Source organism: Tenrec ecaudatus, chromosome 4 (genome assembly GCF_050624435.1).
Source record: "Tenrec ecaudatus isolate mTenEca1 chromosome 4, mTenEca1.hap1, whole genome shotgun sequence".
NCBI lineage: Eukaryota > Metazoa > Chordata > Mammalia > Afrosoricida > Tenrecidae > Tenrec > Tenrec ecaudatus.
Genome location: NC_134533.1, coordinates 156,446,595 through 156,463,516, shown reverse-complemented (window position 1 = coordinate 156,463,516; position 16,922 = coordinate 156,446,595). Strand labels below are relative to the sequence as shown.

General features: G+C 37.7%; 1 protein-coding gene across 1 annotated transcript in view; it reads right to left on the bottom strand.

Annotated features, from left to right (window-relative positions):
* Nucleotides 1-16,922, bottom strand: part of RSRC1 (arginine and serine rich coiled-coil 1) — a 463,476-nt gene that overhangs the window by 331,888 nt on the left and 114,666 nt on the right. The window lies entirely within an intron of this gene.

Sequence of the window (16,922 nt, the reverse complement as noted above, 5' to 3'; positions counted from 1 at the left end):
TAGAGCTTCTGAAAGACTGCACAACAGTGTGTGACAAAAATAGCCTGGCTTATGGCAGAGTGGGAACTGGTTTTGCCACCAGGACAATCTCCTGCTCATGCAGCCATGTCAGCGTGCTAGTTTTTGACAAAACACAGCGTGGTTCTCTTGCCCCATGCACCTTACTCTCCTGACCTCACTCTGTGTGACTTCTTTTTGTTTCCACAAATGAAGAGGGAGGGACATGAAAGGACAGCAATTAGATGACATAGAAGAGGTGAAGAAAAAAATGAGGAAAGTGCTGTCAGCCATCCAAACAGGTGAGTTAGAAAAATGTTTCCAAGAATGTAATCATGATTTGACAAATGTATTAAGTGTAATGGTGAGTACTTTGAAGGTGATAAAGTTGTTTTATAAAAAATTCATATATTTAGTATTAAGGGAAAAAAATTCAGGTTTCTGGGTACCCCATTCATAAGTGTTTTATCTTCTATTTTCCTAATCACCCAATTTTTTTGTCACTTAAAAATAGTGAAAAGCTACATTTAATGATCAAGAAGCAACTTATAAAACAGTCATAAATACTTTTTCACTCTACAATTATTTGAGTAATAGATGCTCTAAGGGCTAACTACATGGCAATTCAGCACACTCTTGGAGACGTGGGTGAAGCTGAGAATACTTCATAAAAGAACCCTAAAAATGAACAGGAACTGGCAAGAGAAGTGGGGGAAAGAGTACTTAATGTTGTGGAATCAAAGAAACAAAATTATTTTTTAAAGATAGTTAAAAAACAATAAATAATTTGTTTAATTAGTGTGAAATAACTATTATTTCTTGATATCCTAGTACATAGACTGAGAGAAAGATGGGGCTTTCTACGCCCATAAACATTACAGTCTCAGAAACCCACAGAAGCAGTTCTACCAAATTGCATGGGGTTACTCTAAGTCAGACTCTATGTAAAAGTGAAAGTTACACAGACTAGTCATTTTAAATATATTGCTTCTAAGATCTACAACTTTTCAGGTACCATTATCCTCATTTTACAAAAGAATAAATTAAAAGTGAAAAAGAATACCATATATACTCACGTATAAGCAGAGTTTTTCAGCACATTTTTAATGCAGCTTTTATGGTAAAATTAGGTGCCATGGCTGATATTCGGGTCAGCTTACACTGGAGTATATATAGTAACCTGCCCTTGTCTTGGGGAATAAAAAATCTGAATTTCATGAAACAAGCTAAAAAAGATTACTAGGAGTCCTGTCTAGCATACCTTTCTAAGATGTTTCCACTTTTCTACCTTTTATTTGTCTGACATATTTTTTAACTCCATAAATTACAGACAACTGATAGCAAAACAAATTACTCGTGTCCATGGATATGCAAAGTGATTTTCCGTTCCCTTATGGAAGAAGCCAGTTTTATACCTATTAAGTAATTTCTCTCCTTTTATCAGATGGCCTATATGAATCTTCTATTGAGAGTCTCCTTGGAGTCATTTATAACATCTTATTGATTCCTTCTTTAATAAGTTAAGTAATACCTTGTCATGGTTTTATCTTATATTGTTAACGAGAGTCATATAATAGCTACAAAGGCACTGAATAAAAATTTAAATTTTAGTGCTCTACAAGAAGGCTTCAAAACTTTCAGGAAAAAGTGGAACTAAAGATAATGTAATTTTTCCACAAACTTTAAAAAATATCCCTTGTAAATAGTTCGAAAAACAAATGTCTCAATGTACTAAAATGCCCTACTCCTGTCCTTTTATTCTCAAATGTTACTGCAAGATAATCTGTATTATTATATTTCTTAAAAACAATCTTACCATTTTTATAGTTCATGTGATAAAATTTACTAAACCATACAGCATCAGGTTTGATTCTCTCACTCACTAATTTCACATTCCTTTAATTCCTGAATTTCATGTGGAATATAAATGGTAAACAAAATCACCTTCTCTCATTCCAAAGATTTACCCCCACAATTAGGCAACCACCATAAGTAAGAACAAACCTAGTACTGTAATCCAAGTCAAATCCCTCTCTGCAAATTCTGTGATAGGAAAGATATATTAATGAAACCAAATAGGTAAAAGAAGAAATCTGAGAAATTTTGGAATTCTACATTTGCTTATTATAATTTTAGATACTTTGTTAGATTCCCTTTCATGTCCTCTTCTTCTGGGGGTAAAAATTTACAGATATTTTCTGTTGAATCAGAACTAAAGCTAATGGGGTTGGGGCAGAAACTACCTGAAATACTCAAAACTATACCACGTAAATTTAGTGTTAAGTTTCACTGAAATATCAAATACCCAAAAGCATGATAGACAAGTTATGATAGTATTCAACTAATTCCCAAAGAAACTGTAAAGACTTTATTTTAAGAAGAGCAATCCACTGCAGATGGTCACATATAAAGATGTATTTGTTTACCTCCTGAGCAAAGTTGACAGTGGGAAGCGTCCTTTGGATGTTACAGTGACAAGTGTTAAAGGTATACTTCTTTCAAACCAAACGTTTACCCTTCGCCACTGGTGAAAGGCAACAAGATCTCGTTACAAAGTCTCGACTTTTTCAATAAATTTTGCATGAAAACATGTTATACTGGCACAAAGTTGCCTGCTGTCACATTGGAAGTGTGATAAATGTTTAATGAAAACAACACCACACAGCTTGGTGTCAGACAACAGCTATCACACAGCCCTGCTTTGATCCAAACAGACACTTAAAAGGAGCTCTAAGAGCACTCTGCACCACAGAACTCTATAACCTATATGCAAATTGGGTAAATTAGCATAAAAGACTTCCTGCTGCATAAAGAAGTAAGAGGTAAGGAAAAATATGACAGATTCTATGAGTATGTAAGTGCTGTCAAAACTCACAGTCCACCATTCCCAAAGCACTTCCAACGCCTCCTGTCAGCACTAGGTAAGAAAAACCTTATCAACAATTTATTACATAAAACTCTACCATTGAAGACGCAGGAGTTTTGGCAAACTTGATGCCATACCATGTACTTTAACATGTGCATGTGTGTGTCTGTGTATATATTTGATTTAGTAATGAGTTTTATACAATGAGGTGTATATATACACATACACACAGAGTGTGGGCTTCAAAATATTCCCGCAAAATATCCATTTTCTTTTAATTTTATATCCCATAGTCCACAGGCTTTTTAAAGCCTCCTGTGTATGTATATATTAACAATTGGGAGGATGGGCTGGACAAGGCAGTGTTTTATTCTGTTGTACAAATGAGTCAAAACCAACTTGATGGAACTTAACGACATATGTATATTGTTGTTGTTGTCTATGACTCAAAATTAGCTTCTTCACCTGGTGGAGTTTGATCAACTTCAATGTAGCTGAGAGGAATTAATGAGAGTCGAATGAAGGTTGAACATGATAGTGGAACAGGAGGAAAGTAAAAAGAAATAGAGAAAAGAAGTAGGAGACAAAAAATATTATAGAGCTACAAATATAGGCAGGCACATATGTACATTAAGAGAGATACTGGTCCATGTAAATATATTTAAATGTTAAGTATCAGACAGGCATTGGGTCTCTACTCAAATACTCCCTCAACTCAAAAACACTTTATTCGAATAACCTGGCATTCTGTGATACTCACCTTCCCAACATGATTGCTGAAGACAAAATGGGTGCATAAGCAAATGTGGTGAAGAAAGTTGATGGTGCCCGGCTATTAGAAGATATAGATAGCATCTGGGTCTTAGAGGCTTGAAGTTAAACAAGTGACCATCTATCAGGGAAGCAACAAAGCTCACATGGAAGAAGCACACCACCCTGGGTAATCACGAGGTATCAATGGGATCAAGGTAACTTCAAATTATAATGAATGCTCAAATTTTTAAGGAAAAACTTATACATTGTTTTTAAGGAAAACAATGAAATGAGCTATTATTTGAAGCCTGATTGCCTGGTTTCTCTATTTTTCAGAAAGACTTAAGGAACTCCTTTTGTTTTGGTTTGTTTTTGCTTTTATTTACAGTTTTATTGGCACATAATCTACTATCAAACAATTCAATACTTCAATCATATCAGGAAGAAGGAAGTCAATTCTTTTTAAAAATACTAACTAACCAATTCTACTAGGAGCGTTGATTACAATTCACAGCAACCCTAGTTAGGGTTTCTGAGACTGTAAATCCTCACTGGCGTAAGGGAGTCTCATCATTCTCCCACCAAGTGGCCGGTGAGTTTAAACAGCCAGCATTGCAGTTAGCAGTCCAATGCTTATCCCAATGCTCCTAATTTTAAAATCTATTTCCCTCTAGTTCTAGTTAGTCATCAAAAAGCACTGCTTCAAATGTCAGGCTACAAACTATTATAGTGGGAGGGCTATTGCTACCACCCTATCTCTCTTTTAAAAATCATTTTATTGGGGCTATTACAGCTTTTATAACACCGCATACATCAATTGTATCAAACATTTGTCGTACATATGTTGCCACCATCATTTCCAAAACATTTTCTACTTGAACTCTTGGTATAAGCTTCTCTTTTCCCCTCCCTCCCCCGCCCTCCCACCCTCATGTATCCTTGATCAATTATACACTGTTATTGTTATTTCCTATACATGTATACTGTCCACTGTCTCCCTTCACCCACATTTCTGTCATTCATCCCCTTTGGGGGCTACATATCTAATCTTGTGATGGTTTCCCCTTTTCTTATCCTTCCCCTCCTTGAACATCCCCTACCCTATGACATCGCTACTTTCATTAATGTTCCTGAGGGGTCTCAGTCTTTCTTGAATTCCTTGTGTCGAGGGCTCTTATCTGTACCAATGTGTGTTCTCTGGTCTAGCAAGATTTGTAACTTAGAATTGGGTCATGGTAGTTGGGGGTGGGGGGACGGGGGGTGTTGGCATTCAGGAATTAGAGGAATGATGTGTGATTGATTCATTGGTGTTATACCTTGGTTGAATCATCTGTGGGGAGAATATCCAATTATCTACAGATATACTTTTGGTCTCCACTCCAACCACCCTCTTTCGCACTGATACAGTTGTTTGTTTTGGATCTTTTGATACCTGATACCTGATTCCATCAACGCCTCGTGATCACACATGCTGGTGTGCTTCTTTTTTGTGGGCTTATTTGCTTCCCTGCTAGATGGCCGCTTGTTTGATTTTAAGCCTTTTATACCCAAGACACTATAGCTTTTGATAATCAGGCACCATCTTCTCTCTTCACTACACTTGTTTGTACACCTATGTTGTCTTTGGTGAATGTATAGAGAAGGTGAGTGAGTACCAGCTTATCAGAACAAAGTGTTCTTGTATTAAGGGAGGCCTTGAGTAGTGGCCCAAAATACTTATCATATAAATATATGTACATTGTTTCTATCCCTTTTATATAAATTAATATATCTATTTACATACATGCCTATAGCTATACCCCTATAAATAGCATGTGCCTCCTAATTCTTTCCTCTATTTCCTTTCACCTTCCTCCTATCCACTCTCATGCTCAGCCTCCATTAGGTTCTCAGTATTTCCTCTCAGACACATTGCTGTGGTAGTTACATAATCTGGTGTCAATTTGAGAGGATTATGAGTGAAGGGGTGAAGTTTGACCTGTCAATCCATATATATATAGCCTCTGTGTAGGCATGGCTTTTTCCTGAGAAGTCTGGGGAAGCTGGATTTTCCTCCTTGGAGGCAGGAGAGCCTCTCTCTCTCTGCTCACTCCCTGAGAAACATTGCAGCTGACAAGACACATGGAACTGCGCTACTGCCCTGAACTAGAGAAGCCACATGGACCTACCCTGATGCAATCAGACCTCTGGAGGCAGAGAAGGGTCACATAGAGACCCTTGCCAGCACTGAGATGCTTACAATGCCACTGGATACAAAGACTTTTGACCCAATGGCCTGTGATCGTCTTGCACTCGGTGTGATTACATGTGTTTTGTGAGTCTCAAGGACTTATAGATTGGTATCAGACATATGGACAAATATCGGATTTATGGGATTGAACTGGACTGGGTTGCGATGCTTCCTTAATGTATATAAAACTTTATAGATATAAAACTTTATATAAAACTCTTTCTTAAACACATATGCGTGTTTATGAATGTTTCTCTAGTCTACCCGAACTAATACAATTACTCTTGATCAAGCCCCACCCAGCATTATAAGCCCTCCTGACCATCAATTTTAGATCTTTTTTGTTCACTTATCTCTGAGTTTGTTGGCTCCCTGCTCCCCTTCTCTGCACCCTCCATTCCCATGTCACCCTGGAACCACCAGTCCAGTAGTTTTCTCCTGGGTATTGCTCATTCTGCCTATTTTATATAGCTACAAATATGGCAAAATAAAAAGGAAACCAAGTAAGAGTCCCCCCCAATAAAAGTATTAAAAAGAAAAAGAGAAGAGAAAAAAAACTAAACTAACGAAACAAAACAGAACATGAGAAAGAAAAAAATGAAACCCAATAGATAGTTCCTGGTCTGCCTAGTGACCCTTATGTATGTTTGTCAATCAAATCTGATGAAGTGTTAAGCCCTGTCCCCAAATCAGAAGTCTATTTTCAGGACTCCTTGGAGACTTGATTACTTTGCTCCCCTTGCTGCCCAGTTCCACTCCCCTCACGCTTTACCCCACTGTGCACGGGGCAGACCGTTCTACCTGCCATTTAGCAATATAAAATTTTATTTAAAAAAATATAAATTCAAATGTCTGAGCAAAATATCTCAAGTCTTATAGGTACTTTTCTGACAACAGCACTCATTTACTAAAAAACTAATATGACAATTTTTTAAAAGCAAAAATCTTTCATATAGTGGGTCATAGGATAGGGATACTTTAATTAGGTTTCTAATGTATAGGGTCATCATCAACTTAATGGCAGTAAGAATGAATACTAAAGTTACTCAAATTCAGAAGAAACAATTTACTCGGAAACAAGTAATGTAGACAGAAGTTTTTACACAATTTAAATCATGATTTAAAACAAGTAATGTAGCTTTTACATGATTTATTTTTTTAGAAAATAAATTTAAATCAAATCTATCCAAACTCTACTTTTAAGAACATTACTATGATTCAGTAAATATTACTTAAGCTAATGTCATTGATATCTATTTATATATACATCAACAACTAATTTATCAAAATATAATAATTGATATAGAAGTCCCAATAATGCATTCATCTACAAAAGACCCAGAGAAGGTATGCATTGTTCACCATCATCAAATCAAGTGGCAGCTATGAGATCTGATAATATTTCTGATTTTTATTCTCAGAAAAAGTTTAACATTGATAAGTGTCCGGTTGCAACTTAGTAACTCTACTATTAGGAAAATGAGATTTCCTATTGTGAATATATTCTTCATATAAGAAACACAACTATCTAGGTATAAAAATCAATACTTGAGGTTTCAGAATTAGTTAGAAAATTAATAGAAATTAAAATCTATAGTTTTAAAAGAAAATTATTCTTAGAAATAGTTTATAAATAGAACAATTTTTAAAAACAATCCATTGAATATGCTTAATACATTTTAGGACAAGACTAGTAAATTAATTGTTTCTACATTCTTCTATTATGGTACGTAAAGTCACTTTTTAGCACCAACACACACCAGATAGCCTTCCAGTGTATATCAGGACTCTTTAAATCAACAGATTAACAAAACAAATACGTCAACTATGGCATAAGAAAAGTTACAATTATTTTAATTTGTAGAGTCTACAAGAGTTTGCAGAACAGTATTTAATAAGCTTCTATTAGGAAAAAAATGGTTTTCAGAATTGTCTAATCTTACATCTATTTCCTCAAAAGTGTATTGAACATTAATTAGGATCATTCATTTCTATTTGAGCATTGCTTTCTGTTTCTCAACTTTAAAAACAGTCCATATCTTGCTTTACCTTTACACTCTCCTTGTTGTGTGCTTAATAAGTATGATTATGTTCTTTCAAGATTTTCATCCTATTGGTATCTCCAAATTGATTACATAAAAGCAAAGATTTCCACACACATCGGTTATTTGGTCTTATACAATGAAGAATCTAGATTATTTACCAGCACAAGCTAAAACACTTGGCTTTGGGCTGGATAATTACCATGAACTAATGTATAAACCCTGATTGCATCCAAATCTGTGTCCTTCCTCTCCACTTCCCTATGATCTTTTCCTTGAAACGGTTTAGAAAGAGTGAACTAATGAAAACTTCACCCAAATACTTTAAGTAAAGCCTAAAGTGATTTTATGGGGTTTTTTTTCAATGATAAAGTAAAATAAAGGATGAAATGCTAGCGTGGGAAAGGAAGAGAAAGGGAAAAAGGAATTTTTACCACTGGCAGATTTCTAGTCTGATAAAAGGAAAAGGAGTCATAGAAAAAAAGTGTTCTAGTTTTTATTAGCTGTTTTCTAAGAAAGTTTAAGCAGTAGTATACCGCTTCATCTCAGCTGCTCTCTTGCCTTGTTGCCAGCTATTAATCACAATTAAAATAAACCAATTAATTCAATAAGTAACCGAATGTCTATTATGCACCACTCCCTGTTTTAGTTCTTGATATTTATCTTTGAAGAAATAGAATATGATCTCAACCTTTATTGAGGTTCATGTTCTAGGCTTGGGGTGATTTTATCAGTAAATGATAAAAATGAAAAAGAAAGAAATAATGTATGAGAATATATAGAGAGAGATATATCTGGAAAAAGGGATTTGGGGCAGGAGCAGATAGCAGTATTAAATACCAAACCCACTGCCATCGAGACAATTCTTACTCATAATGACCCTAAAGGACAGGGTAGAACTACCTCTGTGGGTTTCTGAGGCTGTAACTCTGTTTGGTTCTCAAACGCTTTTCTGACCACTGTGCTTAAAAGGGAGGAGCTCTGGCAGCATAGTAGATTATGTGTTGGACTAAAAGCCACAAGGTCAGCAGTTCAAAAACATGAGCATAGTACCACAAGGACAGCTAATATTTGTGCACAAGAAGCATGTGATGTGCCCTACAGAGAGTAGCCTTACATAATCATTGTGCAAGCATGAGTTACAGTGCAAAAAATGCACTGATCTGGGTGTGAGGCTACCCAGAAAAAGCTAAAGTAACATATCTATTGTGCAAGATGAAGCTTTGGAAAAGATGAACAGCAGGTAAATTTGTGGATTCATAAGAGGACAACCAATAAACAAAGTGTAGTGGAAACTGGTGCTGTGAGGACGAAAGTTCAAAGTTATGATCACGTTATTCAGGATCAGAAAGTGTTAAACTCTGCACAGGTAGTGTGTTATCATAAATACACACTATGTACACATACTCATACACTAGGGGATTTCAAAAAGTTCATGTACAAATGGAATCAAAAGATAATGGAATTTTTTCATGAACATTTTAAAGGACATCATATTTAATTATTTATTTGTACGAAATACATACTAACTAATGTACCTTTAAACAGAAATACATATACGTGATTGTGTACTGCTGAGCTGACAAAAACAATGTGACTAGAAGCTGGCAGGAACCTAGTCTTACGAGCATTTACTCAATCTCACTAATTCAGTGTTGCAGAAACTTCACGAAACATAACTACTATGAATCAAGAGAATCAGCTGTACTTTGCTATTTACTCTGGGTGAAATAGGGATACTCTCTAGAGGCTTTGAATAGAGATGTGATATAATCTCCTGTCAACTTGCAAAGAGGTAGAGTCTAGACTGTCAATCGGGTTGCAGCTTGAGGACCTCATTTGGAGACTCAGGGAGATAAATAGCTCACTGGAAGCCAGAAACACTGCTGCCTGACATTGCTGTTGACAAGCCACGTGGAGCTATGCTGGTGGCAGCCAGAGTCTTGGAGATGGAGGAGCCATGTAAAGACGCATGTCAACATTAGGAGCTTCCACGACTGGATCCACAAGACTTTCCATCCACTGGCCTGTATTCGTCCTGCACTCAGTGTGCCTGCATGTGTTGCATGAGTCTGAAGAGGAATTTACAGACAGGTATCAGACATATAGGCTAACATCCAGATTTATGGACTTGATCTGGACGGGGCTAGGATGTGTTCCTAATATACAATAACTCTTTTATATAAAGCTCTTTCTTATACACATATAAGCGTCTCTGGATTTGTTTCTCTAGTCTACCAGGACTAACACACCATCATGTAACAAGACTGAAACACTTTAATTTTAATAAAGGAATCTGAACTCTGACAGACTTATTTGAATCTCTATTTGTTGTATCCAACTAACGATCACTCAGTTAATCATGACTCATAGCAACCGTATAGGACAGAGTGGAATTCTGTCGGTTTCTGAGGCTGTAAATCTTGAAGGAAGCATAAAGTCTCCTCTTCCTCTTGCAGAGTGGCTGGTGGGCTTGAGTAGTGGACCTTGTGGTTACCAGTCAAACCCATAACCCATGACACCATCAGGGGTACTTACTGAATGTCCTCTCTGTAGTATACACACTCCCTGCTCTAGAGTCAATTTTGACTCTAGGGATCTCAAAGGACAGAGCTGCCCCTGAGGGGTTCTGATATGTAGGCCTTTATGGGCAGGAGAAGGCCTCCTCTTTCTTTTTTTTTATGTTCAGTAGTCTTACTTGTGGCCCACTTTTAAGATAACAAATTGGAACTGCCTGTCGTTCAGTCCCTAATAAAACTGTCATGATAATTGGGGAAATTCTAACTTTATCTAATTTGCACTGTTCAAATATATTTTTGAATCAAAGAACACAATGTGAAGTATAACCTGACCTAAATATTTAGTTCAACACAAGCTACTTTAAATAAAGCCAGCATAAACTACCTCTATCTTAGGCTAGCTAACACTACATTAAAAGATCCTGATTTCCGTATCATTGTAAATGTGGGTGAGTGCAGAGTGGAGACTCAAAGCTCAAAGGTAGGCAACTGGACACCCCTTACTGAAGGGTTGTGGGGAGGAGATGAGCCAGTCGGGTGCGGGGTAGCAACGATGAAACATATAACTTTCCTCTAGTTCTTGAGTGCTTTCTCCCCGCACCCCCCGCACCCCCCACCCTATCATTATCCCAATTCTACCTTGCAAATCTGGCTGGACAAGAAGATGTATATTAGTACAGATAGCAGCTGGAAACGCAGGGAATCCAGGACAGATGAACCCTTCGGGACAAGTGGTGAGAGTGGTGATGCCTGGAGGGCAGAGAAAATGTGGGGTAGAAAGGGAGAACCCACTACAAGAATCTACGTATAGCCTCCTCCCTGGGGGTTGGACAGCAGAGAAGAGGGTAGGGGAGATGTCAGCGTAACATATGACAAAATAATAATAATTTATGAATTATGAAGGGTTCATGAGGGAGGGGGAGGGGGGAGAGATGAGCAAAAATGAGCAGCTGATATTAAGGGCTCAAGCAGAAGGCAAATGTTTTGAGAATGAGGATGGCAACAAATGTACATATGTGCTTGACACAATGGATGTATGTCGGGATTGTGATAAGAATTGTATAAGGCATCATAAAAAAAAATACCATAGTGAATGAAGGGGGAAGTGCAGAGTGGAGACCCAAAGCTCATTTGTCGGCCACTGGAGATCACCTCACAGAGGGGTCTAGGGGAGGAGATGAGTCAGTCAGGTTGCGATGTAGTACCGATGAAGAACACAGCTTTCCCCCAGATCCTGGATGCTCCGCCCCCCCACCGCCCCCAACTACCATGATCCAAATTCTACCTTGCAAGACTGGATAGAGCAGAGGTTATACACTGGTGCATATAGGAGCTGGAGTCAGTCAGGGTGCAATGTAGCACCGATGAAGAATACAGCTTGCCCCCAGATCCTGGATGCTCCGCCCCCAACTACCATGATCCGAATTCTACCTTGCAAGACTGGATAGAGCTGAGGTTATACACTGGTGCATATAGGAGCTGGAGGCACAGGGAATCCAGGGTGGATGATACCTTCAGGACTAGGGGTGTGAGGGGCGATGCTGGGAGAGCAGAGGGTGAGTGGGTTGGAAAGGGGGAACCGATTACAAGAATCCACAAGTGACCTCCTCCCTGGGGGACGGACAGCAGAGAAGGGGGTGAGGGGAGACACCGGACAGGGCAAGATATGACAAAATAATAATCTATGAATTGTCAAGGGCTCATGAGGGAGGGGGAAAAAAAGAGGACCTGATGCAAAGGGCTTAAGTGGAGAGCAAATGCTTTGAGAATGATTGGGGCAGGGAATGTACGGATGTGCTTTATACAATTGATGTATGTATATGTATGGATTGTGATAAGAGTTCTATGAGCCCCTCATGAAATGTTTAAAAAATAAAATAAACAATACACCAAAAATACCAAAAAAAAGAATTGTATGAGCCCCCAATAAAATGATTTTTTTTTTAAGATCCTGATTTCTTTTGGGCAAGCAGAATGAAGATTGGTACATGGCCTAGGTTCTGTATCTCAGGAACCACAGCAGATAGATGAAAGCCAGTGCCATGTTTGGAATCAGTAAGTCAAATAAACCTAGAAACAAGTCTAACATTTGAGAAACCAAAATGGGTGTTGGCCAATGTAATAAACTGGTTCTGAAACAGAAAGAAACAAATGTATATATAAAAATTAAGTTCCCTCATATTAAATGTGTACACTGGCTAAATACATAGTCCTGAATTTAGATCATATACTGAGGAATAAAGTGCAAGCATTTGTATCTTCTCAGCACTCTCGAAGAGTCCCTCCACACAATCCCACCCTGTACCACTGTACTATATATGGTTCACTAACACCCTGGGGATGATGGAGAGGACATGACAAGGGCTACCCACAGTTCCCTGGCACCTTTCTTCAGAGCCCTGGCTTTGACATGTTCATTGCTTTTGCTGGGGCTTCAGAGATAAGGACACACAATACTATCGTCTTGTGAAACTGTATGCACAGCAGTACACTTGGACACAATCAAGTCTCAGTGATGAGTCTAACCTCTACAACTGGTCTACAATATTAAGATGAATGTTACCTTGTAAGAATCTGAAGCCAACTGGGCTTCCTCCTTTAATCACTCTAGTTTTTCTGACCTATGTTAGTTAGTAGTTGAGGTGACATGCCCCCCTCAAATACTGTTTTTTATATCCATTTTACACAGCTGTAGAAGTATTTCTAAACATGTAAAACTTTCTAGATGGAAAATGAAAATGTAATGGCAGCTATATCTACTAATCACACTCCTCAGAGCAAGGTATTATCTATAAACTGTAAACCAAAGAAGAACAAGAAAGGCAAAGCACTTCCTTGACTCAGTCCTAACTCAGTCTTGCTTTTAATCTATATTTTCAAATCTCAGAAGCACACTACGAGTTCCCCCTTCAAATCTATCATTCTCTAAACCCGTGGTTTTCAACCTTCCTAATGCCGTGACCTTCGTGTGGTGACCCCCTCAACCAAAGAATTTTTTTCGTTGCTACTTCATAACTATAATTTTGTTACTGTTATGAATAGGACTCTATACTATGGAAAAGGGTCATTTGACCCCCAAAGGGGTCACAACACAGGTTGAGAACCACTGTTACTTTTTGCCTTTACTTTGGTATATGCAGAGAATTTAGCTCTTATGATAGCTGTATGCCGCTCTTGGGTAAGTGTTGGGCTGCTCCCTGCAAGGTCAGGAGTTCAAATCTACCAACCCCTGAGTAGGAAAAATATGAGGCTATCTGTTCCCATAAAGATCTATAGCCTCCAAAGCCCTATTTAGAATTTGGTCAGTATAAGATCAACTCTGTGGTATAGTGGGTTTAGTTTCACTGTGGGAGCAATTTTCAGCACCTTGCCAAGGGTGCCAATCTATTTTCTTTCTTTCTTTGTAGGTAACCAGTTTCTTCTCTCAAGGTATTTTAGAAGCTCTTCTTTACTCTTGGTATTTCTGATTTCACCAAAATTTACTGAGATGTGTCTTCTTTGGATTTTGCATGCTTGATGATTGAAAGTTCTTTCGTCTGAAGAACAGCATCGTTCTCCGTCTGAGGACGCCTACTTCCAGTCTTCCTTCTTTTCCTCCTTCTTATCAAGAACTCTCCTTACACAGATCTTGAAATGGATGAATCTTTCTTCTGTATCACCTTGGAACATTTTGAAAATTTCTTTGTGCTTCAGTTTTCTTATCTCAAGATGAGGATAATAACAATCAGCATATCACAAAGCTTACTTGGAGAATTAAATGAAGTATACCTAGCTACACATACACAGAGATTCATATTAAAGTCAATAAATGTACATTTTAACAATGATATATCATCCTTTAGCTTTTATATATAAATGTCTTCATTCTTTCTACTACATTCAGCAAAAATTTCTTGGCAATATCTTCTAACATGCTAATACAGTCTTCTACTGTGTTCGTTGTACTCTTCAGTTCATATGTGGAGTTCCATGTTAATGATCACGATCTAATTTCAACAATAAGTATTCTCTCAACCCACTTTAAGGGTAATGTTTATACTGTGTAACCATATATATATATGGTTTGCCATATTAACTTTCATTTCTTTGCTTAATTTTGCATTGTTATGTATTGCTCTTTAGGCTTTCTTTCTTTCATGAGTTGGTTTTCCTTGAATGTCCAATAATTCTTGATCGGCTCTTCATCTTTAAATGACTAGTCTCCATCGAGTGTGTCAGGGGAGGCAAGATATATTGCTGGTAGGGCATACTAGTAGGTTCTTATCCCTCTCAGGGGTAGCTAGTTAGCAGCCTTACCTCACTGGCTCCCGCACCTTCCTGCTCTACACTGTGTGCTCAGGCACTACTTGTACCTTTGCTTACCATAGTGGTTCTCCACCTTCCAAATGCTGCGACCCTCTAATACAGTTCCTCATGTTGTGGTGCCCACCCCCCGCCCACCAACCATAAAATTATTTTCATTGCTACTTCATTCATACCTGTCATTTGGCTACTGTGATGAATCGGGCCGTTCTGTGAAACAGCCGTTCAACCCCCAAAGGGCTTGGGACCTACAGGTTGAGAACTGCTACTCTAGACAATTTATTTTTCAGAAGGATTCCTCTCTACACTCCCAAACCCTTACTCTGCCAGCCCTAGCCAATGCAACCTTCCTATCGGATACTCATATGTCTAACCTCTAACTCTCTCTTCTTTCATTTAAAAATCCTTTAAAAAGTAAAGGAGAGAACCCATAATTTTGCAGGAACACAACTGTTCGATGTACTTTAACAACTGTGGGGTGAACAAGAGAGAGTCAAATAACTTTACCCTCCTGCTAAATTCACCACAAACTTAACACTTCAAAGAATATTTAAAATCTATCAGTCTAGGTAGGTTAATATAACATCATTATAAATCTGGAAATAAAAAACACATACACATCAAATAAGCAGTCATGGAAGTGAAGTGTCAACTAAGCCCACATGGAAGAAGCACACCAGCCTGGGTAATCCTACAGTTATAAATAATATAAAGCAAACTCAAAGGAGGAAATTGAATCAGAGCTTACATTGGGAAACCCCCCCCCTTTTTTTTTTCTTTTTTTGCAGGCTATGGATGACAGGAGAAGCCCAAAATCCACTTGCAGTATCCACACATAGCTTAAGTCTCTAGTGAATCCCCTCTGACCCTACTAGAGAGATGTGAAGAACCTTATCAGACAGGGAGTATTGTAGAGACAATTATAGTAGATAAAATCAGGATAAAATGTAACATCTTCTTTGATTCCCCCCACCCTTTGACCCATTTACAAGAATTATCAGTTAAAAAAAAGTAAATACACATGGATTAAGCAAGCCTCCAGTGAGTCCCCTCTGAGAATAGACCAAGGATGTGAATGGCCCTGCTATTGTACAGAGTGCACTGGGAAGGGGACTATTACAGATGCCGTTTGGTTAAAATGTAATACCTTATCATGTGATCTCCTTTTTGACCCATTTTTAATATTTTCTGCTTCCTTTCAACTGAGATTTTTCTCTCTTTTGCTATAATTATTAAGGGTTTTTAATTCTTTGTTGTTTTTGTATGTTTTCTGATCTTTGAAAGCTAGGATGGTTTAATCTATGGAGACTGTAACTGGATTAAAGGCTTCTTGGGGGAATGGTAGGGAAGATTTGGGAGAGATGGCAAGCTAATAACAAGGAGTACAAGGAAGAAGAAAATGTTCTAAATTGATTGTGGTAATGATTTTACAATTCTTCTTGATATGATTGAACTGCTGAGTGGCATGATATATGGATTATGTCCCAGTAAAATTGTTTGTTTAAAAAAAAAGACATACAGACAATGGGGGAGAAATGAGAGAAGAGTTCATAGAATCGAGTTCAAAATTCTAATTAGCTCTTCAATGTAACAATGAAAACTGATACATTAAAGATAAATCCTTTTATAATGAAACCTAGAGTAAATATCTTCCCATAGAATGTTGAAAGAATAACAAAAGGGAATAAATTTCAAGTTCTTCTACTTCACAGAATAAAAATATGAATGCAAATTTCCAGTAAAACAATGAATAAGCTAGAAATAAAAGGTACTAAACCAGATTTTGTCTACTTTTAACATTTTCCTATTTGGAAGAGTTATGAATAACTTTCAACCTTGAACTGCAGAGAATCAAAAACCCTGTGTCAGTACTATCAATTCTGTCTGCTAAAGGACTTGTGGTAGTGCTAAACAGTAAGTGCTGTACTGCTAACAGCAAGCCTGCTGGTTCAAGTCTGCCAGTTGCTCCACAGGAAAATGATGAGGCTATTCCCATGAAAATGAACAAACTTAGAAACCGTAGTCAGGGTCACTGATTCAGAACCTACTAGAAAGAAGTGCCTACTGTAGGTAATTCTATTACAAATCAATTCTTGGTCACATAGCCACACACAACAAAGTTTCCATTCTATATGAAAAGAAGTCTAACCAAAAATAAAATAGAGACCTCATAGTGCAATGGATTAAACCATTGGCTGCTAATGAAATGTTGT